This window comes from Pleurodeles waltl, chromosome 12 (genome assembly GCF_031143425.1).
Source record: "Pleurodeles waltl isolate 20211129_DDA chromosome 12, aPleWal1.hap1.20221129, whole genome shotgun sequence".
In the NCBI taxonomy this organism is placed as follows: domain Eukaryota; kingdom Metazoa; phylum Chordata; class Amphibia; order Caudata; family Salamandridae; genus Pleurodeles; species Pleurodeles waltl.
Window position 1 is genome coordinate 132,157,506 of NC_090451.1, and position 20,710 is coordinate 132,178,215.

At 42.6% G+C, this 20,710-nt stretch overlaps 1 protein-coding gene across 1 annotated transcript in view; it reads left to right on the forward strand.

The window, feature by feature from the left end:
* CTC1 (CST telomere replication complex component 1) overlaps positions 1–20,710 on the forward strand; it is a 158,280-nt gene that overhangs the window by 660 nt on the left and 136,910 nt on the right. The gene's annotated exons all lie outside the window — the stretch shown is intronic.

Genomic DNA, 20,710 nt, shown 5'->3' on the forward strand with positions numbered 1-20,710 from the left:
TACAATTAAACGGCTATTTATGATGACTGGATAAACTGCCTCGTTAGTAGACTTTTGAAACCACTGAACGATAAAAGCGAAATGTGACCAGTTAATCTTTGCTAACGATATCTGCCAGTGTACCCGATACGTTCGGGAGACCCCCGATTTTCTTTCAAGCAACAAATGGCTTTATTTTAGTTGCCTCAAGCCTGATCTTGCATCTTTTTCGGTGGAAGTCAATGGGGAACTTGCATTCTCCCGATGTTTGTTTCAAACCCTCCAACTTCCCTGTTTAAAAATGTTGGCATGTACAAGGCATGGGCAGATTGGGCTCTGGCCCAAGGCCCCAGCCTTCGAGGGGGCCCTCTTATAGATCCAGCTCTGTTCTGCAGCGTTGCCCTGACGTCGTTCAATAATTCTTAAACATATTGTTTTAAATACAGTTTTATTGTAATGTGTGAGAGCCTTTACAGGCATTTTGCAGTGAAATGTGTTTATGTTGCATGCACCATCCATTAAAAAGGTTTCTTTTAGATCAAAACAGGGCCTCACATATGAGAAATGGGAGTGTGTCACTGAGATTATTTGCGGTCATATTAGTGAGCTGCTGCTCTGTTACAATATTGAAAACACACGCCACTACACTATCCCTGAATATTAGGTATAAACACATTCAGAATTTGGACGAGTGTGCCTATGCGTTGTCAGAGCCCTGAGGAAGAGGACATGAAAAAGCTGAAACGAGTATCATAATTCAAAGACGTTCCAAACAGGCCTATAGAAGGTGCATTTGGCCCAACGCCGCCCCAAAACGTTGTGGTGTGCCTGGCTAAAGTTCACGTCTGCAGCTTCGTGGGACTATGTCTATCACCTTTTTTTTGGTCATTTTGGATCTATATTAGAAACCTGCAAATCATGTAGCAGGTGGTGGATTATGTTGCAAGTATGGTGGCAATCCACAGTTACATGAAAAAAAACTCCTGAAGCAGAATCACATTCTACTGTCTTTAACTATCATTAAGGAATGGCACAAGGAAGAGCAGGGGAAGGGTAAGGAGATAACAAATATTCTAGGTGTTTTATAATAAAAATCAAAACATTTGTTAAGTAAACACTCATGCACATAAAGGAAATTAAAACTCAATTTGGGTTCTTGGCAGCAAGTAGAGTATGCCTCAATAGCTTAAAGGACTACTAGAGTAGGATGGAGACCTGGATAAGGCTTGTGAGCACTAGCACATGCTCTTTGAATGCATAGTTTTGAGGGCATAGTTTCCAAGCTTTCAGTTCTATAACATGTGCCAGTAGCATCCTTTCAGTGTGCTTGTGAAGTTATGTTCGATATATCAATGCCTTACTTGTGACACTTTGCCTTAATGTTCATGTAATAAGGTAAATACTATATTTCACGTACCGACCCCCCGTTGTGTAATGTAGTGGTCCAGCAACATTCTTGAAGTAGCTCACACTAGAGCTCACAAGTTCCCCAGGTCCTTGTGTGAGTAGCTTATCAAGTCCATGTTTTGTTTTAGCATTTTATGCTTTGTAGTCCACTTTGTCCCATTCTATAATAAGTACCAGTGGCGCAACTAGGCCTGAACTTGGGGCTAGTACTAAACAATGGTGATGCAGGGCTGTGACAGTATTGGAATATACATGTGGAAAACCAGTGGGTCAGGATTTAATGTGCTAAAACACGGAAAAGGCATATATGTCTGCTATTCTTTCACGGTTTAGCACATTAAAGCCTCATCTTTTGTCTTTTCCAATGCATTCCCCTGAGGCATTGAGCACTGCTGGAGCACAGAGTGTCCACTAGACCTGCGAGTTTCGGATGTCTGCAAAATGGTTGATACCAAGTAAGTCCTTTGCATGTTTGATGCACCGAAAAGAAAACACTGAAGTCTTACTGGAAAAGTGTATTTTCTGATTAAAAGTGGCATGAACTGCATAATGATGAAATGCTTCTAGGGAACAAGATGATGTGTGTGGGGCGAATCTCCCAATGTGCCCAAGAAAATGAGCCCCCCGACATTGAAATGTAGACTTGAGGTATGCAGAATAAACTGGGATGAAGAAAATCGTAGAGGGCTTCTATTGGGCTGCCACAAATTGAAGGGGGCTCACCAACAGTTCAAAAGGAAAGGGTATCCACCGAAAATAATAAGCTGGATACCTGTTCACAATTTAAAAGCATGCACGTGTTGGTATTTCTATAGCAAGGACCTAGTCTGAAAGCAATCGATATTTTGGGAGATAATGGAAAATGATGCAAGATTGTATTCATAAGTGGATTACATCTTTTGTTACACCCACTTACACTAGTATCTCACACATTTAAATTTTAGGCACATTGGGATTAAGTGATTTTCGACAACTGCACATTTTTCAGTCAGTGCCAAGCTGGATTCAAACTAAGGTCCTCCGATCGACAGCTTAACCACTAGATCACATCTCCTTCCTCAGCTGATATCATAGAACTTTCCAAAAAAGCTTCAACATTTTTTTTCACTACACTCTGTGAACATGCGTGTTCTGTTGATGTTTTAACAAAGCCATTAGGCCGCATTCCTCATGCTGTCTAGTGTGTAGACTAATACAAATTATGTTGGTATTTATTTGTTATTCACAGGTAGCACCTAATTGAGTTATATGTTTAAGGTTTATCTATCTGCATATACATATGGATAATGCATAACTGGTAACTATGTAATGTGGTCGAAGTTCTCATTGAGGGGTTCTGGTGATATCTTTTGCCCCGGAGTTTGAAAATGTCACCAGAAGCCTGAGGTGGCAATGACAAGGTAGCCTTTTTTTATGTTTTATACTACAAGCTGTTTTATTCAGAATACAGCTAACAATGGATATTGACTGGAATTAAAATGTTGAGATTTTGTTTACCTGTCACGAATAAATTCTTGATAAAATAATAGCAAATAGTGAGATGAGTGGATAAATGTGAATCTTTGGTTGTAGGGTTTCCAGCATATTTAAAGATTTACTGAATTTGCTGAATAATTTCCAAAATATGCAGATTTCATTAAAATGGTTGTTTCTAGCTCAAACGGATGAAAATAATACTCCCAGACATAGTGCCACTTAATTTGCCTTTTTTTGCTGCATAATATAAAGATAACCTTAGTCCTACAAGCTGCATAATCTTAATAGCCTGAACAATGTAAAACCTCTGCACAGTGGTTTAGGGAATACTGTTATGACAGCAAAATCTGTATTTCACAGGTAACCGTGAAATATTTTCCATGGTTTCTCAAAAATACATGGGTTTTATACCACAGATGTTTGTGTAGTAAAAGCACCAAACATGTAAAAGACACATTATTACTCGAAGATGTAATGACTTTTCAATAATCTCCATTGTACCCATCCATCCATGTAGACAAGCAATCCTGATGGGGAGGGGTATCTTTTTTAATGTGGTAATTTCTGTCATCTAAGGTAGTGTTGAAATGGCTGATTGATCTTTTTTTTCAGTTTGTGGCCCTGCAATGTTTCTTTAAAATGGCTAAGCACTGCTGTGAGAGAAATGAGGCAATATCGTAAATTACAGCCATACAGCCAGTTCCCATTTTGTTAGGTCTAGATTTATTTTCTTATAAAAATGCACACGTACAACCCAAGGCAAACTTACACTACCACTTTTTTCTCTCCAAATGAAAGAAGGTTGGACAAAGATGCATAGATTTAAATGTGTTCGTGCTGCAACAGAAATTCATCATTGGAAGTAGTGTTGGCAGCCATATTAGTGAAGGCTGAAGCCATGTAACAATTATATGTATTCTTGTTGTGGTGAGCACCAACAGCATAAGACACGTCTGTTTGCAGGATTCCATTGAGATAGCCAGCAGAAGACCTTGTGAGTAGATGCATGTGTGTAGGAAAAGTGTGTGCATGCTCACAACCCTGCTGCACCCCTCTCAAAGAGCTTCCATAGCTGCAGCCAGTGCACAACACCTACACCCTAAGCCAGTGCGGAGCTCATGTTCCTTCGCCTGAACAGATGCCTGGTGCTCTCTAGCAGAAAGATGGAAGGTATGGTATGCAGAGCTTTTGTCCACTGAGGAAAGATCAGGCTGAGACAAGAGAACAATGTTGAATATGAAATGAGTCAAAGGTGGAATGTACGGGCTGGGAAGGGGAACCTTAAGAAAAATGAACGAGATGGATGACAGGGTGGAAGAGAGAAGGTAGCAACATGTGGAGAGAGTAACGAGTGCCATAGGGCAGGGTTAACAGTGGTGAAGTCCAGGTGACTACCTATGGGCAATGGAATAGAAGTTAAAATGCACTGTAGCATATGTAAAGGAAAGAGTTACTGAGTGTGTGTAATTGTATTAGTAAGTGAGAATGAGAACCTGCGAGTATGAGTATGTTTGTGTGTGAGTAACAGTGAGTGGGAGGGAGAATGAGTGAAAATGAGCAAGTGCGAGAATGTGAGTTAGAATAAGTGGAAGGAAAGAGAATAAGGCCAGATTGTGAAAACTTTCACACATCTGTAGTGAAATATGTGTTTTTGACCACTGACTTTGTGTTGCACCACTTTGCACCTGGATTAGCTGTCTAGTGTTCACCAGTTGCAGACTACATTTTGTATTCAGTTTAGCTGCCTATGGACTTTATCATAGCATTAGACACTGCATGTTAAATCTGTTCATACTTTTCCACAGTGTAAACTGTGCTTGTTTTTGTGCTTTTTCTCACCAAGGGATTTGTTTGATAAGGATGTATTTAGACGGCAGGGAATGGCCTTGTATTGATTTGAGATCTTGGGATTGTGACCAAATCCCAACATATTATTTTCAAAGCAGACCTAAACTAGCCAGCATGTTTGAATTGCTAAATGAAGGATCTTTTCCAGAAAGCTCCTTTTGGTTCTTTAAGATATAAAAAAGACCCAGTGCGAGAGTGAGAGTGGCCTCAATCAGGATTCTTGACTTTGGATGCCTGATATCTGTCCCGTGAGGGTGGAAATCTTTCTCGCAGTCGAACAGGGTCATCGTCTTGCTGGCATGAGAAAGATGACGAGTTTGGCAGGCCGTACGGTGATACATTTCCTTTCATTGCTGTGACTATTTTTAAACATGTGCTTTCAACATGCTAATCTCCTTTTTAGGAACCTCGTGGTGAAATAATAATAAATGTTTTCTTTGAACTGAGAAGTGCAGTCCAGAGATTTTGTTGGGTCGGTCATTAGTGAAAGCAAAACAACAGCGCAGTGCAGTACCCAGACTTACTTCATCACGCAAGAGGAAGCGAGCAGGGAAGCGCCATATCTCTAGAGATACAGCACTATCCTGCTCTCTCCCTAGCGCTGGCTCACAATTAAGCTGCTGAGTGCCACACACACACCTTTGCATCAGGGTCGGACTGGCTGTAGCAGATATTGGGCAATTTCCCAGTGGGCTGGAATGGTGGGGGCTGATTTTGCAGCAGTGGGGGTCAGTTTCGTTACTGGGGGTCGGTTTTGCAGCAGTGCTGCAATATCAGCCCCCAGTAACAAAAGAACAAAAGTAGCAGTGCTTCGTCCTCCCACTCCCTTCCCCCATCCCACCCTCTTCCGACCCGAGGGGTGGTCTTACAAAATTGCCAGGGCTGCTTTGCGTTCCCAGTCCGGCCCTGCTTTGCATCTCAGTGCAGCCATATTTTTTTACTGGAAGGGTGCACTTGCAGTACAAAATACTGTGCTTTAACTAACTTTCAAACTTTTCCTACTTCATATGTGTTCTATATAGTACAGCACACATGCAAAATGTGAAAAGTTAAGAGAGATAAAAGCATTTCTCAAGTAGCCTTTAATTATTTTTTGGCATAAAACACTGTCTACTTTTTTCAGTAGATAGGGTTTTTCATCAAAAACCATGGGTCGTGCATGGGATTACACATGTACCTCCCATGTAATGCCCCCTTGACATAGAGTAACCCAAAGCAGCCTTATTACTTTCAGGAAACGTTGCAGTGCAAAATGGATTTTGCGCAAGAAAATAACAAAAAAAATATTTTGCGCAGGTTTGTGTCGCAAACCGAGTGCAAAATATTTGTTAATCTGGGTCTAAATGTGAGATAGAATGAGGGTGAGTGAGGCAAAATCTGAAAAAATGGGATGAACTTCTGGGTGATAATATGCCTCACCACTTTTAAAGATCATCAGCCAAGAGTGACGCTAATACTAGCTGAGAATATGTGGCCTATCGGCCTGAGCTCCCAATTATAGGACTGGGGAACGAGGTTTGAATCCCAGGGTAAACTCAACATCCTGTGATTCTGGACAAATCACTTAATCTCCATCTGCCTAAAATAAATCTGACTTTGTGTAATTCAAACTGGTGCTCATGTAAAGCACCCTGATGCCTCTGGGCCAGGTTTGCTCCATATAAAACTGAACAAATAAAATAATGTCAGACAGCCAGGAACATTTTATCTTTGCTGTCCACCCACCCCTATTCTGCCAACATAATTAGCATGTTCTTATGTTTTAATCAGTACTTAGCATTTTTAGAACCACAACCCATTCCCCGCCCCCTATTGGCAGAAACATCTGAACTGTCCGTTGATCACTATATTTAAATGTAAATTTATTTCAGCTTTTATTCAGAACTCCTTGTTCTGCAGTAGTAGAAAGCGCTAAAGAAATACAATTGTAACTCAAGACAATTTGTGATTTCTGCCTTCTTTGTTTGGATGCATGAGAAGGTGCCAGAGATTACCTTTGAAGTGCAGATGTGACGTCATATACCAGCATAATGGGCACGCATTGTCTCCCATTAAAACGTGATTACTGCCTTGCACAATGAGAACCAGGGTGGGCAGTTTTTGTCCTGGAGGTCGTGAATAACCTGTGACCCCCATCGCCTCCTTTGATGACAATGCAGCTGCAAGATAAGCTAAAGGTGTCTGGAGAAAATGTTTATTTCAACGCTTTCTCCTACAGCCCTTTTTACCCAGGCTTACCGGGACAGACACCAGCTTCAGACGGGGGTGGTGTAGCATTGGTATTTATTATTATTTGTATTCATGTATTGTTTGCATTTGCCTGTGCTTATTGCCTCTTTTCTCTTTTACCTTTTGTTAGTATTTAACTCTGTTAGTTCCATTCCGTTCCTTTAATAGAACTCCTATGTTAAGGTTCTGTATTCTGTTGTGGGGCAGTTGGAGGCTGACTTTCATCCGTTTCAGTCGCTTCTCTGCCTGCCGTGGATCCCTGATTAAACCTTACACTAAACACGCTTCGTTGGTGAAGGATTTGTCTTTCGTTACCCTACATATTTTGGTACCAGGAGTGGGGTGAAGAAAACCCAACATTCAAGATAATTTGCGGAGCAGTTCCACAACGGAGTTGGTGCCTGTCCAGGGATTCACCGACCGGCATAGACTTCACCCTTTACCTTGGTGATTGGTAACGTGTGCGTTTTGCGTTTTTTTATGCGCATTATTAAGACTTACTTGTATGCATTTTTAACGCGCCTTTTGTCACGAGCTTCAACGGCCGTGCTCGCGCAGCGCCTGTCTTCAGCATTTTCTGACGTCGTGCCGACGCGCGCTGTTTCCCAGGATACTAGCGCGTTCACCCTGCTGACGTCGTGGCATTGTGGTGGTCTCCTAGGATACTGACGTGCCTACACCTAGCGAGGATTTTTAAAGGAAAAGTGTTCCGCTTATACGAACGCGTCAGTACATTTCTAGGAAGTTTGATTTGCCGAATTACGTACACCACGTGTATATTTGATTTTAGGAGGCCGGAAGATTGGAAGTGCAATTTATTTGATATACTATCCCATATCTTAACAATATAATCTGAACTCAAGCATATTTAAAATAAAGAAGGCATTGTCACAACAGTACAAGCATATTACCTGCATTATTCTGCTGTCTCTTCATGGCATCCAATAATTTGGTAGTACAACCTCCACCATTTTTAACCAAGAGTGGCAAACCGGACATTAAGTGGAGAGAATGGATTAGAATTTTCGAGAATTACTTAGTGGCAATTGATGCCGACGACTTTTCTCCCTCAAGGAAATTAGCTCTACTTTTTAATCACCTTGGTGTGGCTGGTCAACGGGTTTTTGACAACCTACCCATGATCTCTCCACCTGATGAAAGTGGTGGTGATAATACAACATGGAACACTTACATTGAGGCGAAAGAAAGGATTGGGAAGCAGTTCTCGGATGAACACAATGTACTTTTGGAGAGATTCAATTTTGCAATGTACAAGCAATCTGTAGATGAGACAGTGGATGAGTATGTGGCTAACTTACGTGTGCTAGCTGCCAGATGTGATTTTGGCAATCAAGTAGACTTACACATTAGAGACCAGTTTGTGTTACATTTTTCTTCAAAAAAAATTCAGGAACGGTTGTTAGCTTGTCGTAATCCCACATTAGAGGAGACATTAGACATAGCTAAAGCCATTGAGAGATCCATTGTTACTTCCAAATTAGTTTCTGGACATGTTGAAGGCATAATGGTTAACCAAATGACAGCAGATTCTGATATTAATTATATAAAGGAGAGAACTACAAAATTTAGTAAGAATGTACCAATATGTTTCCGTTGTGGGTCACACAATCATTTAAGCAACAATCAGTCGTGTCCAGCATTGGGAAAGAAATGCTTGAGATGTCAGAAAATTGGCCACTTTCAGGTTGTTTGTAGGCAACATAACCGTAATTACAAACCTGTTAACTATAATGCCAGAGTTAAAGTCAGTAATGTATATGCTAAATGTGACCAGGTGGAGGATGGTGGTGTAAATGACTGTACAAATATTTTATCTAATGTTGTACTAACTGTGGATGTTACTACGGTTAGAAATATTAAGGGGCCCATTTGTCAGGTTGTTATTGATTCTATTGACATTTCTGCTATGGCTGATTCTGGTTCACCCATCACCATCATTGCAGAAACCACTTACCGCAGACATTGGCCCTTAAATAAAACACTAATTGAGGCAGATATTAGTCCCAAGGCGTTTGGGAACCATGACATTAATCTTCTAGGATATTTTTCATCTACATTATTTATCTTGGGTAGGAGCACAGTGACTAAGATTTATGTAGCTGTGGATGGTAGAAATATCGTAGGGTGGAAAGATCTTGCTAAATTAGGCATAACTTTACGTCCTGGATTTGACAATCCTATAGTCTTAGGGGAAATACCTTTAGAAGTATCAGAAATCAGCCTGCCCATTACCAATATTTCGGAAATTTTTACTATGAAATACCCTGAAGTATTTGCTGACGTGATCGGGGTAGTAAAAGGTTTCGAACATTGCATTAGGCTTAAGCATGGAGCCATTTCTGTAGCTCATAAAGCAACACCTGTCCCTATCTCTGTCAGAGGGCAACTCAAAGATCTTTTAGAGAAACTAGTCAAAGATGGCATAATTACCCCTACGGATTCCTCGGAGTGGGTTTCGCCCATTGTTATCACAAAAAAAAAAATGGGGAGTTAAGGCTATGTGTGGACTTAAGATCATTAAACAAAAACATAATTGTAGATTGTCATCCTCTACCTCGTATACAAGAGATGATTGCTAGTTTGGGGACCTCTAAATTTTTCTCCACTATTGACTTGCATTCAGCATATCATCAGATTGCTCTTAGTGTAGACTCTCAGGAACTCAATACTTTTGTGACTCCTTTTGGAGCTTATAAGTATCTCAGACTTCCTTTTGGGTTAGCCTCTGCAGCGAGTGTTTTCCAGAAATTAATGGATTCTTTTTTTAGTGATTTTAATAATGTACTGTATGTGCCTTTCAGGACGACATTCTAATACACACCAAGAACATAGAGGAACATACTATTATGTTAGACAAAGTGTTGACTATACTCAGAGACCATGGGATTACTATTAAAAAGGACAAATGTACATTTTTGGTCCAGGATGTAGAATATTTAGGCCATTCAATTTCTGCTGATGGTATTAAGCCTAAACAGGGGAACCTAGATGCCATTTTAAATGCACCTTCTCCATCAAATAAAGATGAGCTTCGTTCATTTTTGGGCCTTTGCGAATATTACTCAAGATTTGTACATGGGTATGCTATGTTAGTGCAACCCCTTAGAAACCTCTTAAAAAAAGGTAGCAAATTTGAATGGAGTGAAGAAGTTATGGAAGCCTTTAATTCTGTGAAGAAACTTGTACTATCTGCTCCGGCATTAAAGCCATTTATATCGTCCGCCAAATCCTTTATAGCTGTGGATGCCAGTATGAAGGGCGTAGGGGCAGTTTTTGGCCAGTGGGTGGATGGTTGTGAACACACTATTGCATTTGCATCTAGATCTCTCTCAGATACTAAAGTCAATTACAGCACCATTGAGAGGGAGGCTCTGGCTTGTGTCTGGGCTGTACATAAGTTCAAGACTTACATTTGGGGTATGGCTTGTACCCTCTACACTGATCATAAGCCACTTGTTTTCCTAATGGGAGGGAATGGGCTAGGTAAAGCCTCTTCAAGGTTAGTAAGACTGTTGTCCAAGTTGCAAGAGTTCAATCTGGATGTAAAATACATTCCTGGTGGGAAAAATGTGAGGGCGGATTGCCTGTCTAGGTTGCCTTTACCTTTGTTTGATACTGAGTATGAGGACACTGAATGTGTCATTGGCGTATTGGAGGTAGCTTCATCATCTGATGGTCTTTTTTCTGAACATGATTGGAATTCTGCGATGACTAGAGATTCAGTTTTGTCTAAAGTGAAATTTCATATTACTCATGGATGGCCCAAACAACAGAAATTTTGTGGGGAACTCAACACCTATTGTCAATTGGCTGCTGAATTGTCATATGAGAACAGGGTGTGCATGAGAGGCTCTCTGTGCATTCCTCCCTATGATTTAAGACCATTGCTTGTAAAGGCTGCTCATGAGGGGCATTTAGGCATTTCAGCCACTTGCAGAAGGTTAAAAGAAAAATACTGGTGGCCATGTATTGACAAACAAGTGTCGGATTTTGTTGATCAGTGCACCTCTTGTGTGGTGTCTGACAAGCACTGGAAATGCCGGACTAAACCCTTGTATAGTATCCCGTTTCCCAATGGTGCTTGGGAGAGTATTGCAGTAGATTTTTCTGGTCCTTTTAACGCTTTACCTAGGAACATGAGATACATGATTGTTGCCATCGATTATTTTTCCAAATGGATATATTATGACTTTGTAGAATATACTGACACAGAATCTGTTATTGCATTTCTGTCATCTATGTTTTATTTAGAAGGTCCACCATCTAACATTGTCACTGACAATGGGGTGCAATTCATTTCTAGTAAAATAGAAGGTTTCTTAGTTAAACACAACATAAAGCATTCATGCGTAGCTTTATACAGTCCTTCCTCTAATGGATTGGTGGAGAGAGCTAATCGCATTCTTAAAGAGGGGATTCAAACAGCCATCGCCACCAACTGTAATGTTAAAGAATCTTTGAATGAAAAACTGTGGGCATATCTTAATACACCACATTCCACCACAGGTCTCTCACCGTTTGTATTACTTAGAGGGAGGGAATCTAGATCTAAATTAACACCATCATGGATGACCATCCCTCACAAGGAGGTGAAGATTGATATTAATGAGTTGAAAAAGAGAGTCTCTGAGAAACAACGTATTCAAAAACGTAATTATGATTCTCGTAGAAACGTGTGTGAGATATTAGTTAATGTGAATGATTATGTCCTGATTAAAAAACCTTGCACAGTGCCCAAAGGAATTTCCAAATATTCTTTACCTGTAAAGGTTTTAAGAGTTTCTAAAGCTGCTGTACTTTTAGAGGGGAAGGGGTGGTGGAATAAAAACTCTATTATCCCTATTTCTCCTTTACAAGCTGACATTTTTAAACAAGTCTATGCTGGACGTGAGGAGGAGGCTACTTCTAGCGGCATATTTATAGACAGACCTATCAACAAAGAAGACAGGACGAATCCCATGCAAAGTAATTCCAAGGATCAAGTTTTTGTTTCCCGTCATCAGGAAGGATTGGATGTTCCTGATTTATCCTCGTCAGTTGGTCCAGCTGTAGAATCTCTACATACACGCTGCCATAGAATTGTTAAACTTCCGTCGAAATACAGTGATTATTGCTTATATTAGTATATGTATTAGTATATTTATTATTATTTGTATTCATGTATTGTTGCACTTGCCTCTGTTTAGGTATTATTTGTATGTACCTTTGTTTAGCTGCTGTTTCCTTCCATTGTTAATATGTTTTTTCTTTTGCATTGTGAAGGAGGAAGATGATGTAGCATTGGTATTTATTATTATTTGTATTCATGTATTGTTTGCATTTGCCTGTGCTTATTGCCTCTTTTCTCTTTTACCTTTTGTTAGTATTTAACTCTGTTAGTTCCATTCCGTTCCTTTAATAGAACTCCTATGTTAAGGTTCTGTATTCTGTTGTGTGGCAGTTGGAGGCTGACTTTCATCCGTTTCAGTCGCTTCTCTGCCTGCCGTGGATCCCTGATTAAACCTTACACTAAACACGCTTTGTTGGTGAAGGATTTGTCTTTCGTTACCCTACAGGTGGCTATAACACTTCCAGCCTAATGGACGTTGCACGTCTGATAAGTACTATTAGCCTAAAAACATAAAATAAGCCTCGACTGGATGAGCTGCACCTGCATTGGACCTGGGAAATGTAAGACCTCTATCTGTGTCCAACTCCCAGTCTTGCTCACAGTAGTACTAGAACCTGATTAAGAACCCAGGGCTTTCAGTTTGAAGGGTGCAAAGGCATACATGACAACATTTTGGAAAATCAAAATGTCAGATAAAAAAAAATGAATCGGGGGGAATGTATTTTTCCCCATTGACTTCTTTTAAAGCAGAGGCTGTTTCAGGCAGGGGACAGCCAGCATAAAGCCATTTATGGCTTCACAAATCGTGAGCCTCCTGCTTTAATCAGGTCTATTGGCATGCATACAAAGGACAAGAAGACCCAGAAACTGGTGTCCTTGCAGAAGTACCTCCTGTCTCAACTCCATGCACAAAAGACCACACACACACCCCTAATAGTCACTAAATAAACCTATCAGTATCTTCATTTGTGTTCCATAACTGCAGCCGTTAACTAAGTCATCTATCACTAGCGTGGCCCCTTGTTTTGTCATTTAACCCTCAACATCCTCTTGTTTGCTGCTGAGGAGTCAGGGGACAGACAAACTCTAGAACATGATCCAGACAGGGGCGGCCCCTCCCCTATGGCAGAGGAGCGTCGCCCCAATCCTGAAAGGCAGCAGAAAAATAAAATGATAATACAACTATAGTATTATCATTTTATTTTTCGCTTCCTCCTCGTAGGGCAGGGTGGGGCGGGAGAATCCTTGTCAGCAGAGGGAAGAGGAGTAGTGTGCACTGTAAGTGTCCATGTTGGTTTGGCTGGCTGTCTAACGCCAGCTAAACAGACATCGTACTTAGAACTCTCTACCCGGGCTGTGTTGCACAGTCTGGGAGAAGAACCAGTGCAGGCTCCCAGTCCCTAGCTGAGTGACGTTTCAGCCCACTCAGACCAATCCAGGTGCTTCTGTCATGCTGGATAACAACAGCATGAGAGAAGCGTCTGGATTGGGTGGGGAGGGAAGACGCAGAAAAGCGCCACGGTGGTGAGGAACACTGAGGCAGCATGCAGCAGGTAAGTGGTTTTAATTTTTAATTTTTATTTTTTTTAAGTACCCCATCCACCCACCCCCATGCACGCGACCTCACAGAACTGTGAACAATATGGCATGATTACTTTGATTTGCCAGGCTTCCATGAGCAGTAGTCGCACAAGCGTTTGTGTCAAAATAAGCTAATTACATTCCTCTAAAGTAAAAAGAGCAAACCATCTCTGTGATGGTTGATGAATTCTGAGACGTGTTTAGCTTTAAATGGAAAATGTGAGCCTACTCAAAAAACGATTCCGATATTGATTTGTCATTTTTGCACATTTGTAAGATGCAATTGCTTACGGGGGGCATTATTATAAGTAAGAAGGAAGGCACAGAGGTGGGATTTGTATGGTCAATAGATGGCCATGTGGAACATATCTTCTTGTTTTTTACTTTATAATGGATGTTTTGTTTCAATTTTACTAATTTGTGGTAGGTCAGCGACGTTTAGTAGTTTTTAGGCGGTGCCACTAGCCCACCACTCAACATTAGAATTTCAAAATCGGGTCCTGGAATGATTCAGGCTTACATAAAACCCATTACTGTTCATTGTGTGCAGCCAGTATGTAAAGACTGCCTATTAGCTTTAGAAGTCACTGGGAAACGGAACTCCAATGCCCACTTTATTTGATAAAAATATTTGCAGCTTTTCTGCGTAGAAACATTTTAAAAGAATTGCATCCATTAAAACCTTTGATTAAACTTTGAAAAATGAAGGGGATGACAAATTGAACAGGGCCCAGTAGCATATAAATGATGAATCATCTCAATTCAAATTCAATGAAAAAATGTGATGTGAAAATTTTAAAATTAATTTTGAATCGTGCAGACGTTCCCAGTGCTCTCTGACGTGCAGTAAAGGTACATACATGCAAATCATACAGATACAAAAAATCGGGCTGCACTAATTGTGACAATCAAGTCTGACATTATTATTATTATGTTTAATCTGCATAGCAGTCCTAGTCAAGCAGTGTCAATATTTCAACTTAGAATTGCATATGACTGAGGGTCTTATGAGAACAAAATAACCTGTTTTTCCAATGCATAATTGTTGTACATCTTCTCAGACAAGCCAAAGGTAAAGTGAGTAGACAGGACTCTCACAAGGTATACTTCTCCTCCTTCATGATTTATTAAACTGATCTGTCGGAATCCGTGGATCACATTGAGAACTAGCAAGTAGCCAGTGTCTCTACGCCTGTGACCCTAGACTTAATCCATTGCACAAACCAACAGGTTCTCAGGCCACCTGGGAGGTGTAGCAATAATAGTAAACAGAAAAATACCCCGAGACCCACCACACTTTGACATAAAGCAAAAAGTTCGAGACTGTGGGGATCAAGGTCACAATGTCCTACAACCTCAAACTCATTACATGTTGCAACTCACCCTTTCTGCAGTTCAACGGACCATGTTTTCACTATTACCACAGACATGTTATTTCAAACCATATCCTAATTGCAGAGGATTTTCAACATCTTGCTTTAAGAAGCACAGTGCCCTCTTTATGAGCATTTACAGATAAATGTGTGAGCTTACACAGATGAAAATAATCCATAGCTAGCTACTCTTGCACAACAAAGGCCTCCATATAGACAGAACTTCAGTTTGGTCTGCAAATAACACCCTCCACTCTCCAGCCTGTTCAAAGACCAGACCACTTATGCCATGTCCTCTTCATGCCCCACTGCCAAAACTATCTCCACTCACTTTTCTGAACCAACAAAAAATCTCCTGTCCAGGGCCTTCAATACCAGCAATAAAAAAGTGCTTATCCCACATGTTTCCAGACAGCATCCTCTCTACCGTTATACAGACCATAAATGAAGCTGGGGGGAAAAAAAGAAACACAGACCTTGCTTCATCATCTGGGTTACTGACCGCCTATTGAAACCTCTCACAACTAGTTGTCACAACCTTGAAACAACTGAGCGCAAAGGAAATACACAACACTCATTTCTTTTGATCGATCAAGCATGCACAGGATACTACAAAGCCATTTTAAAAACCAGCATAACGATTTTGTGCCCAAAATAAGAGACAGTAAATAGTCCACATGAACTTTTCATAGTTGTACAAAAAATCATCAACTCTCAAAACAATGCTTCATCCATACCCTAAACACTGGTTCTGTGCACTGCTTTGATACTTCCTTGAATACATCCCCCCAAAATAAGGATTACCCTCACTATCTTTTCAAAATTAGGTTTTATTTAGAACACCCTTTAATAAAGGTATACACAGCCTAAAATGCAGATTCTTCTGGCAAAAAATAGACAATATCCAAATACCTTACATAAAGTGCATAATGAGTTACTCTCGAGAGAGTGCAAAGTTGTATCTAGTATATCAAATCTCTTGTTTATAATTCATTATAATGGACCTACTGAACAATTATTTTCAAATAGAGACAGCAGATACGGCGTAATAATGTCAAATCTGTTCCTACACTCACAGCTGTTTTCCAAAATTTACTAACTGCAAACAATTCAAATGATGTAGCTAGCTTAATAAAAAAAATCAGCTATGTGCAGAAGAAAACGTTCAATACAAAATTCAATGGACAAAGGCGACACACACATGTAATTTTTGTTGTTGAGGCCTCGCATATATCAAAAGCAAATACTTCCAGACAGAGTTCCAATTAAAATATTTGTTTGTCTACACAAATTAATTGTTACTACCTGATCCTACTGGTCTCCCATTTACAAGTACAATTTGGAATATGTTGTTGCAGTTTGAAAATGATAATTTATCAAATGAACCTTGACAATAGAGTTTGTAATGGAATAGACCTTTAAGTAGACACACAATCATGTGAACAGCACCATCCAAATCCCTTATCTTTAGACTGAGATTGGGCCACATTCACCATTCCATTTTTGGGAATGCTGGTTGAAATGTAGCACGCCATTGGCTGTCAGCGAGGAACATTCAAATTATGGACGAACGTCATCAGTTAAAGCATTGGCTACAGATATTCAATCAATCAATCCATCATTAATTTCTTAAGCACGACTAATCACCCATAGGGTCTCAAGACGCTGTTTGTGGGTGTGCTGCTAAATCTAAAAGCCAGGTCTTGATGTCCTTCCTGAACTGCTTCTATTTTGAGGTCTGTCTGAGTTTGAGAGGTAGGGTGTTCCATGTCCGGGCTCCGAGGTAGGAGAAGGATCTACCTCCTGCTATGCCTTTTCAGATCTTGGGAACTGCTGCGAGGGCGGGCTGGGAAGAGTGGAGTTGTCTGTTGGGTAGCTAGGAGGCGAGGCAGTGGTTGAGGTATGCCAGTCCTATGTTGTGTAGGTCCTTGTCGGCGTGGATCGGGAATTTGTATGTGATGCGCTTGTTGATTGGGAGGCATTGTAGGTTTCTTGGTTCTCCCGGCATAGAGTGCATTGCCGTAGTCCAGTTTGCTAGTGATGAGTGCGTGGGTGGGTGACTGTCTCCCTTCTGTCTGAGGGGATCCACTTGAAGATCTTTCAAAGGAGTGAGAGTGTGTGGAAGCATGACGGCGTAGACTTGGTGGGTCATGGATAGAGAGGAGTCCAGGATGATGCCCAGATTGCTTGTGTGGTCCATGGGAGCGGAGGACTTTCCCAGTGCAGTAGGCCACCAGGAGTCATTCCAGGCAGAAGGGGTGGAGCCGATTACAAGGATCTCCATCTTGTCTGAGTTGAGTTTGAGGCAGCTGGCTTCCATCCAGTCGGCTACTGCTTCATTGTGGAAATTATTTTTGGCCTTTACAGGGTTGTCGGACAGGGAGAGGATCAGTTGGGTATTGTCGACATAGGAGATGATGTTTAGCCTGTGTTTGATGTTCTTGGCTAGCGGGGCGATGTAAATGTTGAAAAGCGTCGGGCAGAGTGATGATCCTTGGGGTACTCCTCAGCATGTATCTTTGGGTTCTGATGTGAACGGCAGTAGTCTGACAGTCTGTGTTCTTCCGGTGAGGAAGGACCTGATCCATTCCAGCGTTTCATCACGTATGCCGACTTTGTGGAGTTTTTACGCAGAGGGTGGGGTAGGAGACAGTATCGAATGTAGCAAGGAAGTCTAGGAGGATGATTGCAGCCTTGCTTCTGTAGTCTAGTAAGGCACGTATGTGGTCGGTGTCTGCTAGAAGTGCTGTTTCGGTGCTGTGTTTGTTTCTGAATCCGGATTAGGATGGGTCTAGGAATTGGTGTGTTTCAGGGAAGTCGGCAAGCTGCTGGTTGACAGTCTTTCCCGCTACTTTTGCTAGGAAAGGGAGCAGAGGGCTGGGTCTGTAGTTTTTCAGCTCCCTTGGGTCGACGGTGAGTTTCTTGAGTAGAGAGTTGATCTCGGTGAGCTTCCAGTCTGAAGGGAAGGTGGTGGTCTCAAATAATCGGTTGATAGTTCAGCAGAGCTCAGGTGCTATGGTGGCGCAAGCCAAGTTGATAATGTGAGGACAGCATGCATCCGAGGGTGCTCCCTAGTGGATGGAGTTCATGAGTCCTCTTTGATGATGGAGGTCCAGGAGTTCAGGATCTGGTGTGGTGCTGGGTCAGTGGTGGTTTTTGTAGGCGGTGCGGGTGGGTTTTGGTTCTTGAAACCTTCGTAAATGTCCAGGATTGTTCAGTGGAAGAAGGTGGCGAGGTTGTCGTAGAGGTCTTGGGATGGATGAGGTGTCTGTCCTGGGGTTGTGAACTCTTTGATGATGGTGAAGAACTCTTTGCTATTGTGAGCGTGGTGCTGAGGCGTTCTTGAATGGCGGCTCTTTTGGCAGGTCTGATGTTCTGGTTGTGCGTGGTGACTGTGTTCTTGTAGGATATGTGATTTTCGGTTGATTTGCTGTACCTCCATTTCCTTCCAGTCATCTGCAGCAGCGTTTGGACTCTTATAAGTCTGTTGTGAACCATTGAGGTGTTTTGCTATTTCGGTTTCCTGCGGGTTTTCTGAGGGGGGCTACGCTGTTGGTGCAGTCTGATAACCAGCGGTGTAGATTACGTGCGGCTTCATTAGCATTGCCTGCGTTGAGTGGGAAGGGGGGTTGCTAAGAGCATTGATAAGTTGCGCTTCTGTAACTTTGTCTCAGCGTCTGTCGGGGATGCGGGGGCATAGTGGGCTGCAGTATTCTTCGTGAAGGTGAAGTGGACGCACTTGTAATTGGTCCAATGGTGTTCAGAGGTGTGAGAGATAGTGATGTTGTTCCCTGCTGAGAATACAGGGTCGAGGATGTCTCCGACTCTGTGGGTGTGTACATTGACAATTTGTTTGAGGCCGAGTGTGGCGGGGTTGTCCAAGTTTAGGTGTTCATGGGTCGGCTGAGACTGTGACTCGTGGTGGTTGTGAGGCGGAGGGTGTTCTTGTAGACTATGGCAATGCGTCCTCCAGGCTGGTTGGCTCTATGCTTGTGGATTATTTTGTAGTTGTCTGCGATGGCTGTGGCGATGTCCGGGGCTGAGGTGGGGGTGATCCGCATCTCTGCGAGGAAGGCGACATCCAGGGCTGTCGAGTCGAGGGAGTTCCTGACTTCTACTGCATGTTTGACGAGGGAGCATGTGTTGAAGAGTATGCACTTGAGGTAGTCGTACATGCTTGGTTCAGGCTTGTGTGGTGGTTGGTGGAGGGTGCAGGAGAGTGCGCAGCACCAAAAAGGTCCATGAGTGTTCCTCGGGTCGACTAAGTGGCATGGTGAGGATCTTCCCTGGTTGAGGGTGCATAGTTTGTTGGAGTTGAACCAGCGGATTGAGCGAGGACCAGGGTCCATGGCACTAGGCGTGGTCCAGGCGCGGACAGGTGCAGACAGGCTTGCCTTTGGCACGCCAGCAGCACAGCGGCCTCCATTAAGAACGGGAGGGAGGCGGAGTGTCCAGTCAGCTGGGAGGCGGGAGGGGGGGAAATTGCTTTGCAGGGAGGAAGGAGGCTGGGCTGCAGGGGCAGTGAAAACACCACAGAAAAAGGCTTTATGCCAATTTCGAAAAACAGAACAATTTCTGTTTATATATACAAACTTTGCCTTAAAGGCAGGCAGTCCTCTTTTGCAGATTCATTTTGTGGTACTATAAACTGGCAGTCAGATGTTTGCAGGGGGTTGAGCCTACTTGGTCAATGGACAAATACACATGAAAAAGTATTGTTCTTGATGTAAACACTCATGGCAAAAGTAGAGACTTGTCCATTCACCTTTGCGGTCTTATGTATTAGAAATTCAACTATCTGGACTCGGTCAAGTTTAAAATTCGAATGTGACCTCTAGATAGATAAAGTAATTGACACTTCCCAGCTGCTGCTTATTGACCCAGTGTGACTTTGTTTTGCCAGCTGGGCAGTCCATTGACATCGCCTTTGATTTACGCAGTTTTGTTTTTAAGGTGAAGTGATTCCCCGCATACAGGGGGTCATTCTGACCCTGGCGGTCATTGACCGCCAGGGTCAACGACCACGAGAGCACCGCCAACAGGCTGGTGGTGCTCTGAAGGGCACTCTGACTGCAGCGGTTTGGCCGCGGTCAGAAAGGGAAAACCGGCGGTCTCCCGCCCGTTTTTCGCTGCCCTCAGGAATCTTCCTGCGCCGCCATGGGGATTCCGACACCCCATACCGCCATCCTGTTCCTGGCGGTTCACCCGCCAGGAACAGGATGGCGGTATGGGGTGTCGTGGGGACCCATTCGGAGCTGGCTTCCTCGTGGGAAGGGGTTTCCCGCTGGGCTAGTGGGCGGCCTTCTGGCGGTCGCCCGCCAGCCCAGCGGGAAAGCCAGAATGGCCTCCGCGGTCTTTCGACCACGGAGCGGCCATATGGCAGTTCCCGCCAGGCGGGCGGCGACCGCTGCCCGCCGGCCTCAGAATGAGGCCCACAGTGTTTTAGTGAGTAGGCTCTGAAGGCCAGTCAAAGTTTTGGAACTGAAAACTGCATCATTGGCTTAAAGTAGCAGAGGCAACACCTACTGCCCTTAATTCAGCCTCCAGTTTATTGATATAAAGAGTGTAAAGAAAGGTTGTGAAAATGTCCCCTTGCTTGTCAACTTCCTCCAGTATAAATATGAAAAGGCAAGACACAAGGGCACCGTTCTGAGCCAGTTGCAAACCAGCCTGGTTCTCCCAACTT